We start from the raw sequence: 12,500 nt of genomic DNA, 5'->3' as shown, positions 1-12,500 counted from the left end.
TCCATAAATGAATATTAGTGATTGACTCAACATAGTAAGAGGAGATGAAAGAAATAGCTAAATGAGAGATGGATGACTTATTCAGTTACAAATTACAGCCACAAAGAACTAATTAGAACAGTTGAAACATTTTTTGCAAACATAACTCAATCCAGAACTGAAATATATTTTAGTATATATTTTCTATGATAAAAGAAATTAGTAAAAAAAGATTTGGGAAACACATGTTGGTTTTAGTTTCATAACAGATATGTATATTCAGCAAACTGTCTAAACACTCTAGTATGTGGATATATATATATATATATATATATATATATATCATTTTTCAGAATGTGAGAGATTATATATAATTATTTCCACAGCCCAAAGAACACCGCAGTCCACAAGAGCCAACCAGCCAACGAACCTTGTCTTAGATTTCCGGTTCATTGGCTGGCATGGCTCTTGTGAGCTGTGGAAATAATTATATATGTGGCTTCCTCCAGTCTTGACAGACTATGGGTACCCACTGTAAAGGTGTCTGCGCATGAAATTTGTGTGGCAAGAGTGGCGCAGTCACCAACCACACCTCTCCTGAGTCAACATTGTTGCATACCCGTGGCAAGTTGAGGTACAGGACGACTGGAAACAGTGCCAAGATGAGCACACATACAGCACCTAGAATTCACAAATGATCGCCCATCTGGTACTAGCCAGGCTCAATGTTGCTTAACTTTGTTGATCTGGCAAGAGCCGGTGTGTCAATGTGATTATGCCGTGTGTGTATGTATGTACACATATATATATGTGTGTGTGTCTAAATTTTAGAAGAAATTTAAGTAAGGAGTTGGAATCTCGAATGAAAATTTTGGAATTCTAAGAGTTGTTCTTTTGTATTCTTGAACTGAAGGCGGAAGTTTTGGTATTCTCATTTTACTTCAAACATTAGGCTTCCTACATTCAAACAATAGTTTTGAAAATCACGTGAATGTTATTTTTGATTGCTGTCAGCTTCGTTTCTTTGTTTTCAAAACAAATCTTTTAAAATGTATGGCACTTGTTTGATTTGCATTGGAATCATGAATTTGTCAGTCAATTTCAAGTGTTCATATTTAATGACAGGGCAGAAGTTTTACGTCTGGCTGTGACTTTTTGTTGTTGACATAACCTTTGAATAAGATATTCAGCAATCGTTACGACGTATTAAAAAAACATATGAGAGTTTTATATCATGTGACTTAGCACTTAGTTCATTAAATATGTAGAGAAATGCAAAATTAAATAATGTCTTTAAAAAAAAAATGACATTTTTATAAGTCACAGTGAAATCTATAATATCCTTGTTTTTCTGTCTAAGAATGCAATTAAAAACAAAGTCCTATATCAAGATCAATCAACTTTTCTTGATTAAAATGTTAAGAAAAACCCAATGTTGGTATTAATTTTTGGTACTTATGCAGAATAAAGACTGTACTATCGTCAGAGTTTTTTGGGCATTTTTTTTGTAAAATATTGAAACGTGCAAAAACGCTTAGCCAATGAAAGCGCTGAAGTCAACACTATTTAAGAAACATTTATTTGCTATTATTTATTCATTGTATAAAAAATTGGTTTGAACAAAAAATTCAAAGTTTTTGGTCGCTATTGTTTTTTATTAAAAAAATAAATATTTATGAAACTTGCAATGAATTTATTTTTCTTCATTTGAATTTTAATTTTCTGAAATTTTTTATAAAAATTATCCAATTATTCATTCTATTTTCTTCGTAACAACAAGAATATCATTTTCATTTTTCAATTAATTTTTCTTTAAATTATCTTTGTAATAACAGAAATAATATATTTTTCATTGAAAAAATTGGACAACATTTGCATTTAAATTTTTTATTTAAATCACAAAATTTTCATTTGGTACATCCCAGCATTTTGTGTGAATTGCCCATAAAATTCCGATAATAGCACAATACCTAATTTTGTATTAATTTTTTTTACGAACATCAATAAAACAAAAAAATTAAACATTAAAAAACAAAAAGAATAAAACCGATTCAGAGCTGAGGTACACAGACTTTTCCATTCATTTATGAGCAGCAGTTTTCTTTTTTTTCTTTTTTTTAAATAGAAATCATTCCAGACAAAGCATAAAGCCACTTCATATAAGGAGCTAAAAATATAATACTTCAAGGTCAAAAACTTTCCAACTAAAAATATTAGATGGAGTAGATTTTGACCCAGAAAACAGCAATTTTTTCCCTCAGAAACATTGCTCATGGAATGTGAAAACTAAAGGACAAAATAAAGGAAGCGAATTTTTGCTGGAATCTCTTCTTTATACCAGTTTTTGCTGGAATCTCTTCTTTATACCAGTTTTTGCTGGAATCTCTTCTTTATACCAGTTTTTGCTCAAGTCGGGGATGCAGTCTGAGGCAAACACGCAGGATACAGCAGAAGCAAGGGTGATTGAAGACTTCAGGTTGAAGATCTTTGTGCAGGTCATAGAAAAGAATTATTCTGACCCTGACTTCATAGATTTGTAACTTTGGGAATTGTCTTATCTCCTGGTGAGAACAAAGTTGTCTTTGAAGATGGACAAAAGCAGTTCTGGCCAGATTGATACAAGTTGTGATTTTGTCTTTTGCTTGACTAGTGACTATAAAATTGCTGCCTAGATACTTAAAGCTTTCAACCTTTTTCACAGCTTCACCATTCGGTAGGGGGTAGTTATCAGAGAGAATCTGTATCTTGAAAGCATTTATTTTCATCCCCACAATTTTGGCCATGCGACTGACCTAGTTAAGACTCTAATGATTGCAATGTCATCAGTACAATTGAGATCGATGATAAAGCAATGGTGGCCAACTTTGACACCAACTTTAGTTAAACAGAATGGAGGAGATGCACATTTAGATGAAGAAGGAATCAGATTCTTCCCCATAAGCCCTCACTCTTGTTCAGATGTGCACATAATACACCTTGACTTGGCTGAGAAGCTTGGCCGGGAAACCATCATTACATATGATGTACCAAAGGCTTTTGCCATCAACATACAATGGTAGATTGCTGATAGGCCATCACTGTTTGAGAATTTGCTTCAGGAAGAATATTTGATTCATGCTATTGAATCTTGCTTGGTTCAGTCAAATTCTGTGATCCTGGATATTCTAAAAATGACGTATTCTGTGATCCTGGATATTCTGAAAATGACGTATGATGAGTGAGAATATTTTTGAGACTACATTAATCAAACTAATGTCTCTATGGTTGCAGCAATGATGACATAGATTTTGTACAAGCTCCAGTCTTGAGTTAGTTGTTCTGAGCACCATACTGTATTGAGAATTCTGTGTAAACATCTTGTAGAGTTCTACTGGAAGGCAATCCTCACCAGATGTTTTGTTATTCTTTAGTTTTTTGATGACATTATGTATTTCTTCATCCATTGAAAGATTGCAGTTGGTATCATACTTGGAGGTGTTGTGAGAGTGGTAGAGGGATGCTGTGAGGGAGGGTCAGGGTTCAGTAGCATTTTGAAATGTTGCTTCTATCAGATTGTGCCATCTGCTAACTGGGAGATAGGTGTTCCATGCATGTTCAGCAAATTTTTGCTTAGACTGCTGTTTCCCGTAGTTGTTGTTTTAAGTGTCTAGTATAGTTGTTGAGGGTTTCTGACTGATGCTGCTTGCTCCATGTCTTCAGCGATGTTTTGCCAGTAAGTATTAAGATCAGTATTTGCAGAATGGGCAGTCTACTAGCACAATTGGTAGAAGTCCTTATTCTCAGAATAACAGACCTGCTTGGTTTGGTTTGCGAACTCAATAGTTTGACTAGAGATCCAGTCCTTTGCATGCTGTTTTACCCAGGGTCTGTAGGGTAACTTTTTTATGCTATTTTTAAAGGACTGCCAGAAATCCTCAGTTGTATACTCAGTGGATTGAAGTGCTTGAAAACTGACAAAGCGATTTGATAGCTGGAGCTGGAACTCTGCTTGGTTTTGAGTCATAAGATATTGTATTTCACAAGACGGTTGGATGGTAGGTTGGCTTCCATGCGAAGACACATCCTTGCTCAAACCATGACATGGTCGGAGCCATGCTTATTGCCTGTTTCTGTTCCTTGAAATGTACGCTAGTACAGAAAATTTGAGACCAACTGGGACTTTACAAGAATCTCATCAGTTTGGTTCCAGATGAAACCGTCATTTGAATACCATGTCACCAGGAATACTGGAACTGGGTACTTGACACAGTAAGTGGGTTTGCAGTGGCAAAGTTGATTAGCCATTCTCCGTTCAAGCAATAATCACCGATAGCAAATGGTTCGATGATATCTGTTATTGGTATCACCAGTTTCTTTTCATGCGTTAAAATCACTAGCAATCCCCCACAAAATCTCTATGAAGAATGCCATCCATTGGAGGCTGTTGTAAAATGAATCTTTGACATCTTCGTCAGTATTAAGGGTTTAAACATAGACTGCTACCATGGAAATGTTGAACAGGGCACCTTGCAGATGGACAAAGGCAAGACGTGGAGAAATTGGTTCCCAAGCAAGGAGTATTGTTCGCTTGATTCCTTAGGCTCAGGGCTATATTATGGCACCCGAATACATCCATTGGTTCACTGTAATAGAGGTGGTAAACAGCATCAGATTGAGGTATTTTGATAGTCTTGCGGTTATGGTCTGCAACCCTGACTTCCAAGAGGTAGGTCACATCAACATTGTATTTGCGAAGGGTATTGACGGTGACTAAGTTTCAGCGTGCGTATGTTCCAACTGTGGATCTTCTTTCATCCCAAAAGTTCAGCTTCCTGATTGGAGACTTGGGATTGCGAGTGAGTCAGTTCCCATTGACGTCATAGTAGTAAATAATTTGCATATTTAGTATGATCCTCAGAGTTTCTTGTGAATTTCGAGTCTGTAAGTGGTTCCCAAAGCTATATGTATATTCTGGTTAGGAAATGTTGACTTTTGGGGTTCAGTTTTAAGATGAAAAAATGTCACTTTTGACACCCTCCCATTCTTTTTGAAAGAATATCTTGACTGGCAGAGGTGATCTTGTTGCAGACATCTTTTAGATTATTTTGTAAACCCGTAGGAGCACTTTTCTGCTGATCATGCCATGCATAGAAGACTTGATGCCAACAGTTTATTTAGTTTATACATTAAAAATTAATTCATTTGGAGTATAACCAATGGTGTACTAGAAACAGGCATGTTAGTTTAGACACGGCCATTAAAACACTTCAGCTGAATTTGAGCCACATGCATGCCAGTAGCATTCACTCCAACTTCTTTCAAAGGGGGAAATGTGAAGAGAATATAAAATTCACAAGCAGTGCCCAGTCTCATGTATATCTTATTAGAATTTTGTAGTTAACATTCTCATGCAAGTACATGATATCCCCAGATGATCACCCATCTGGTACTGACCAGGTTCAGTGTTGCTTAACTTTTGTGATCTGACGAGAACCAGTGTGTCAATACGGTTATGCCACATATATGTATTATATCCGAGTTACATAGACATTTGAAATGGCCATGTGAAATCAAAGAAAAATGAGGCATGTAGGTCAAAGTAACACATCAGGTGTCATCGTATTAGAACATGATTTCACAATGCTGCTGCAGTAGCCATCATCACGTTAACCAAGGATCAAATAGCTGACAGTGTATGTGTGCAGCTTTGGGCCAATTATACCACACATGTGGCAAACGGAACCACTTTGCAACAGTCTGCCAATGAATGGATATCATCCAAAACCTGAAAGATTAAGGTGTTACTATGGATGCCGTTGTTGCACATGTGACCTCTGACCCAAGAATCGATATCTATGCAGCAAACAAAAACAGCTGTTACGAAAAGTAATTCTATTCTCCCATATCTTGATCCAAGATGAAACTTAATCCCACCAAAATAGATTATGCATGTTGTGGGTGGGAGGGGCTTCTCCCTAGTGTGTGAGGTTCTGCTGCCGATTATATTTATGGTAGTAAAGTAAGCACTTTATGTAAAAAAAGCTACAAACATACTTTAATTTGTTACTCTTAACTCCTGCTTCTCCTACTCCATGATAGTGTTCCCTCTCCTAGATATTAACTCAATATTTTACTTTCAGATTAATGGCATCGCACATTAAACCTCCAATTTTTTTTTTTTTAATTAACAAAAGTTATAACTTAAAATAAATGAATACAACCTTTTTTATTGAGGGCATGGATCAGTAGAAAATCTGCATTTTTCATGACTGTTTTTCTTTGCATGTACTTCTAAGCCAGAGGTTGGCAACCTTTTGGAGAGGAGTGGCAATTGGTTATGCACTCTGTCTGTGGAAGACTATAGTATTAAATATAACAAACTGCTCTCTCCAAAAATGCTGGGTTTTTTTTTGTTGTTGTTTTTAAGATTTATATAAAAATGAGAAATTTCATCTGAATTTGTTTTTTCAATTTATCTTAGAGATACGGCATAATTCACGTTAACACACTGGTTTCCATTAGATCACTGAAGTTAAGCAATGTTGAGCCTGATCAGTACTAAAATGGGTGACCATTTGGGAATATCAGGTGTTGTATGTGCTTTCTGCTTATCTCAACATTGTTTCCAGTCGTTTAGCACTTCTTGCTACTGGACTCGAGCAGTGCTGATTCAAAAGATGTGTGGTTTGAGCTTACACAACCCTTGCCTCACAATTACATGCGCAACTACCCTTACAGAGACTATCCATTGTCTCTTGAAACTGAACAGGGGCATCGCATTACAGAGATAATAGAAAAACAACTACTAGCCCAGTAAAAAATGTAACTTTTTCTTCAGTGAAAATACTTTTGGAATTAGCAAATAATTGTGAAACTTGTTTATGAAAAATGATTTTTAGTATATTTCATAAAAAAAAAAACAATTGTTCACAAGTATATGTTGTCAGGAGCAACAAAAACCACTGGGGGAGTTCCCTGTTCTAGGCTTTATTCTCCTTTTCATCAGTGATTGTTGGAATTTCTTCCTTCATTGTTGGGTGAGAATGATAGTGCTTCTTGTTGGGGATCTTCCATGTGTTTGACCCGGTCATCATTATCAAATGTATGCCCCCCCCTCCCATAAAATAAACAATCACCTAGTTACAACTACTGTCAGCAATTTACTCTCTAACTGTACCTAAAGCTAATGAAAATTACATGAGCAGAGCTTCTCTCCTAGAACTACCCATCTGATAACTATAACATGGTCATTTTCAAGTTCAATATAAATAAGTACTTGTTGAGCCGTACTCTTAAATAATGAATTTCTACCCAATTTTCACTAGTATCGATCATCAGTGTTCTCTCACCAGTCATGTGACACTCATTAGCCCTTATCCTTGAGTGGCTTTGATGGTGAATCCTTGCAAAAAAATGATCTTATTTTGACTTTTTTCATGCATAACTTGAACTCTAAAACAATCTATATTTTATTCTGATTCATCAGTTTGTCTTCCTGATCGTTGCAGCATGTTATTAAGAACAACAAAAAAAAAACTGTCTTGTTGATCCATGAACAAAAATAGATTAAGCTCAATGCTTAGTAAGAGCAGATGTCACCCACTTGAATATACGAAATAATAAGAGGGAAACTTTGTAAGATGAGTACAGTTAAGGTTAGGCATTAAGGAGCCTGAATCTACACCTGTTGAGATATATATGGAAGTCAAAAAGAGTATTTTCTCGATTTTTATTTTTAATTTTTATTTTTTTTTCCCCCATTTATAATTTAAAGCTAAAAACGTCTATTTTATTCTCGTCTGTCAGATTGTCTTGCTTACTCCTATTAAGAGGAGAAAATCGTTATTAGCTTTCTTTAAAAAAAAAAAAAAAAAAAAAAAAAAAAAAGTACTTTATTCGACTCAGATTTTTTTTTTTTTTGAGGACAACCATCTTTAAAAACAACTGAATAAACTCTGAATTCCTTTATATAGTTACTTCCTTTGTTTTCTAAAAAAATATTTTCAACAGCATTTTCCTTACTTCGATAACTTCATAATTGAAAAAAAATTCGAAATCTCTTCCTCCAACCCCTCTCTCTCTCTCTCTTTCTCTCTCTCAACAGATGGATGGACGTTGCTATTGATGTCTGTGTTCACACTTGTAAAGACAACATAACCTGGCTTTGGTAGCAGAAGAAAAAAAGTGCTACTCATATTTGTATGGAGAAATTTGGGAGATCTTTGCAAGAAAGTGGGTCATTATATTATAGTTGGCTGTTAAAACAGGGTTGCAGAGTCAGATTTTAGACTTTCTGACTCCAACTCCTAAAATTCCAGAATTTAAAACTCTGATCCCGACTGCTTATTTTAAAATTATCTATTCAGATTGTCCGTTGATTCTTTAGAAAATCTGACTTCAATTCTTAACAAGTTTCTTTCAAAACTTCAAACTCACTCTGTGTATGTGTGTCTGTCTGTGTACATTTCCCTACACAATAACTCTGTCAATTTTCAGTCTATAGACTCGAAATTTGATATACAGGGTATGGAGATTTGGGAAAATATTTGTAATCCGTTTTCGCCAGAAATTTGGCTGTTAAGGGGTCAAAGTTCAACGATTTGTGCTTTGAGAACTCTACCAAACTCCTCCGACAATTTTGGGTCTAAACAATTGAAATTTTAGATATAGGTTCCTTGGACATGGATCTAACTTAATAACTTGATTTGAGCCCAAAACAAATGTTATGGGGTCATAATAGGGGTCAAAGTTAAAAAATTTTTGACCTCTGCAGTCTCTACCAAATTACTCAGACAATTTCTGGTCTAAACATTTGAAATTTTACATACAGGGTATTCAGAGATAGGACAAGCTTTTTAATCGGTTGTGGGGGAAAATTTGAGCTACCAATATATAAATGTATGTATGTATATTTGCATGTCTGCCTAAAACCTTCGACAGAGGCGACTGATTTTCACAAGATCAGTATCGTTTTGTAGCTCGACCCTTCAGACGACAAATAATAAAAAATTAAGTAAAAACATTAATTTGTTCACCCTCAACTGGCCACTTTTCTACAGGGAGGAGTTGCTTTTTTCACCAATATTTTCGAAAGTCATCCCCTCTTTTTGATTGTCTCGCCTTAATTTAAACCTACATCACTTCCGGTTTGGTGGTGGTTGTAACAGCAAAGACGTCACATTTTTTCCCCGTTCTTTTCCTCCCTTGTGGTACGGGTTCGAGCCTGCCTTCCTACTACCACTTTTTTTTCCTCAACTCACACCTTCAAACACCCAGGCAACGCCAGGCACCCATGCTAATATATATATATATATATATATATATATATATATATATATATATATATATATATATATATGTGTGTGTGTGTTTTATATTTGGCATGAAACTTTTTATCATACAAACATTTTTGGCTACACATTCGCTGACATTTTGGTTCTTGTTGGAGCGGGACTTCTTCAGACCATTATTCAATATGCATGCAAAAAATGAAGATCATTATTGAAACATGTTTGCAAATGTGTAGCTAAATATGTCTCCATAAGTAAAAAAATTACACATCAAATTAATATAAGATTCTATTTATTATTAGGCACTGTTATATAAACACAATAATGCTTAACAAGATTATATATCCTTTGAGCATAAATTTACGAAGAATTTAAGGAAAAGTCCGAAGGAAATCAAATAATAGAAAATTTATGTTTAAACAAATAGATCTAATGAATCTCTTAGGATTTATCTAAATAGTGCAGATAAAAATGAACTTATTGATTATAAAAGTTATATCTATAAAAGTGAAAATGTGCGTGTCTATCTGTGTGTACATTTTCCTACACAGTGACTCTATAAATTTTCTGTCTACAGACTCGAGATTTGACATACGGGGTATTGAGATTTGGGGAAATCTTTTTGATCGGTTTTCGCCCAGAAATTTTGCTGTTAAGGAGTCAAAGTTCAATGATTTGTCCTTTGAGAACTCTACCAAACACCTCCGCCAATTTTGGGTCTTAACACTTAAATTTTAGATATAGGTTCTTTGGATAAGGACTAAGCTTTATAATTTGATTAGAGTCCAAAGCAATAAATGCTAAGGGGTCATAATAGGGGTCAAAGTTTTTAAAAAAATTGATCTTTGCGGTCTCTACCAAATTACTTAGCCAATTTTTCGTCTAAATATTTTAAATTTTACATAAAGTTTATTCAGACATAGACCAAGCTTTTTAATTGGATTTTGGCCGAAAATTTGGCTACCAAGGGTCAAAGTTCAAAAGATTTTACATTTGCGGTCTCTAGCAAACTATTCAGCCAATTTTGGGTCTAAACAGTTGAAATTTTACATAAAGGGTACTCAGACATGCAGCAAGCTTTTTAATCAGTTTTTGGGCGAAAGTTTTGCTGCCATGAGGTCATGGTTGAAATAGTTGACCTTTGCAGACTCTACCAAACTCCTCTGCCAATTTTGGGTTTAAACGCTTGAAATTTTCGATGTAGGTTACCTGGACATGGGGCAAACATTTTAATTTGATTTGAGCCCAAAACAAATGTTAAGGAGTCCAAGTTGGGGTCAAAGTTATAAAAAAATGTTACCTCTGCAGTCTCTACTAACTTTTCTCTATAATAGTTAAAGAAGTCTATTATAAAGAAAGGCATTACCATACATATGCATACTTTTTAATAAATACATATGCACATAAAGTTATGAACAGTACATAGGGCCCGAGCAAAGCCGGGCTGAACTGCTAGTTAAATACTTTGAAAGATGTATTCATGTTAATTTTGATCCTGGATATGACTTACATTCAGTGATGAACCCCAAATTGAGACTTTTTTTAGAAAGTGTACTCATTCACTAGTTGTCATGACTCCCGGTTATACTCTGACCTGCAATGGTAATATCTGCAAAGATCTGTATAGAATTACTAGAATCTATCGTAGATAGGACATTAAACTGTATCCTACAATTTCCTTCCTGCTATAAAATGGCAGTTTATGTTTATCTAATTATATATAGATGAATCGTTTATAATAGCTATACTACTTGAACATTAAATAATGCATTAAACACACAAGCTAAACCATTAAAAATGTATCTAAGATCAACATTTGTTAATTTAATGCAACACCTGCTGATCACATGTTATCCTATTACCATTTTGTAAACAATTTTTTGTTTCAGAATTTTTTAGATGAAGGTTGATAATTTAGATTATTTGGACTATTATTCTCATCTTAATTGTTATTTTCAAAACGTTTCGGCCAATCTAACATCTGACCTTCTTCACTTTAATTTTTTTAAACTTGAGAATCATGTCCAATTTCAGAACTTTTATAGAATTTATAATTGAGCCGCTTATTTAATCCACATAGCAGATTGTTCTAGCTTCACCAGCCATGATTGGATAAAAATGTTAATTTTATTTTTAGTTATCATTCCATGTAGTGAGGATTGAATCTTCAGAAGATTGTCACTTAGAACTATCACTCAACGCCTTTATCCGTTGTGCTTCCATGTGTTTTGAAACATATCAAAGTATCATTTTCTTCTCTTTATCTTTCTCTCCTCCTTTTTTATACTCCCTCACCTTAGAGATCCTCTGTCATTCACTTGTCTCCTATCTATCCATAAAGGCAGCACAAGAGTTAGCACAAGAATCTTTTAGCGTCGTGGAGGTGGTTGGGAATGAAAACACAATGGCTGTATTGTCTTGTAGTCTTGCACTCAGGTGTGTGTGTGTGAAGTGCAGGAAAGGTGAAGGTACCTGGCAGGCTTGTTTTCAGTAAACAATTTACTTTTAATGATGGATTCAACGAAAATGAGATAAGTGTTGTGCAGACAGAAGGCAGAACTAATCGAAATAACACAGAAGTAAGGGAGTAGCAGGCTGAAAAGACAACAGAAACGACCACGTTTTGGCACAGGAATGCAGAAAGTATGTGTTTATACACACACACACACACACACACACACACACACACACATATGTGTGTGTGAGTTAATATGCAAAAAAAGAAAAACATTTCATACAGTTCAGATTAATTTAAATAGAAATCGGTTTTCAAATGCTAAAGTGAAGTTCAATATTTAGGATATTAAATAGAGCTTAGGATAAATAAATATATTATATTGAAAATAATACCATTCTAAGATTTAACAAGTTTCATAACGCAAGAGTTTTGTACACACATTTCTTGGGAACATGGGCATAAACAAAAAAAAATCCAACTGAAGAAATTGAATTAAAGCCACATCCTAAGGACAATCCAGAGAATTAATCCGAAATATGGATGAAAATTGTCACATGGACGAGCGACAGTTCAAAATGCTATAACAAAATAATGAACATAGAAAAATGTTTGGTTAAAACAGCTACATATTTGTAATTTGTTAAATATTCACAAAAATGTAGAAAACTTCAAGTGTAAATTCAAAAGATGTTGAAGTTAAGTTTAAAAATAAAGGGAAAACTTTAATCTGACTGAAATCTTTGACTTTGGCAGAGAAATTTCAAATTTTATATATAAGTATATATGTGAGGAGA

At 34.5% G+C, this 12,500-nt stretch overlaps 1 protein-coding gene and 1 pseudogene across 1 annotated transcript in view; both read left to right on the top strand.

The window, feature by feature from the left end:
* LOC145260588 (BTB/POZ domain-containing protein 7-like) overlaps positions 1-12,500 on the top strand; it is a 328,060-nt gene that overhangs the window by 223,933 nt on the left and 91,627 nt on the right. The gene's annotated exons all lie outside the window — the stretch shown is intronic.
* LOC145260736 (5S ribosomal RNA) lies at positions 6,440-6,558 on the top strand (annotated as a pseudogene).

This window comes from Euprymna scolopes, chromosome 36, assembly GCF_053919585.1.
Source record: "Euprymna scolopes isolate OS-2025 chromosome 36, ASM5391958v1, whole genome shotgun sequence".
Taxonomy (NCBI): Eukaryota; Metazoa; Mollusca; class Cephalopoda; order Sepiida; family Sepiolidae; genus Euprymna; species Euprymna scolopes.
The sequence above is the reverse complement of the archived record's forward strand: the minus strand, read 5'-3'. Positions and strand labels throughout refer to the sequence as shown.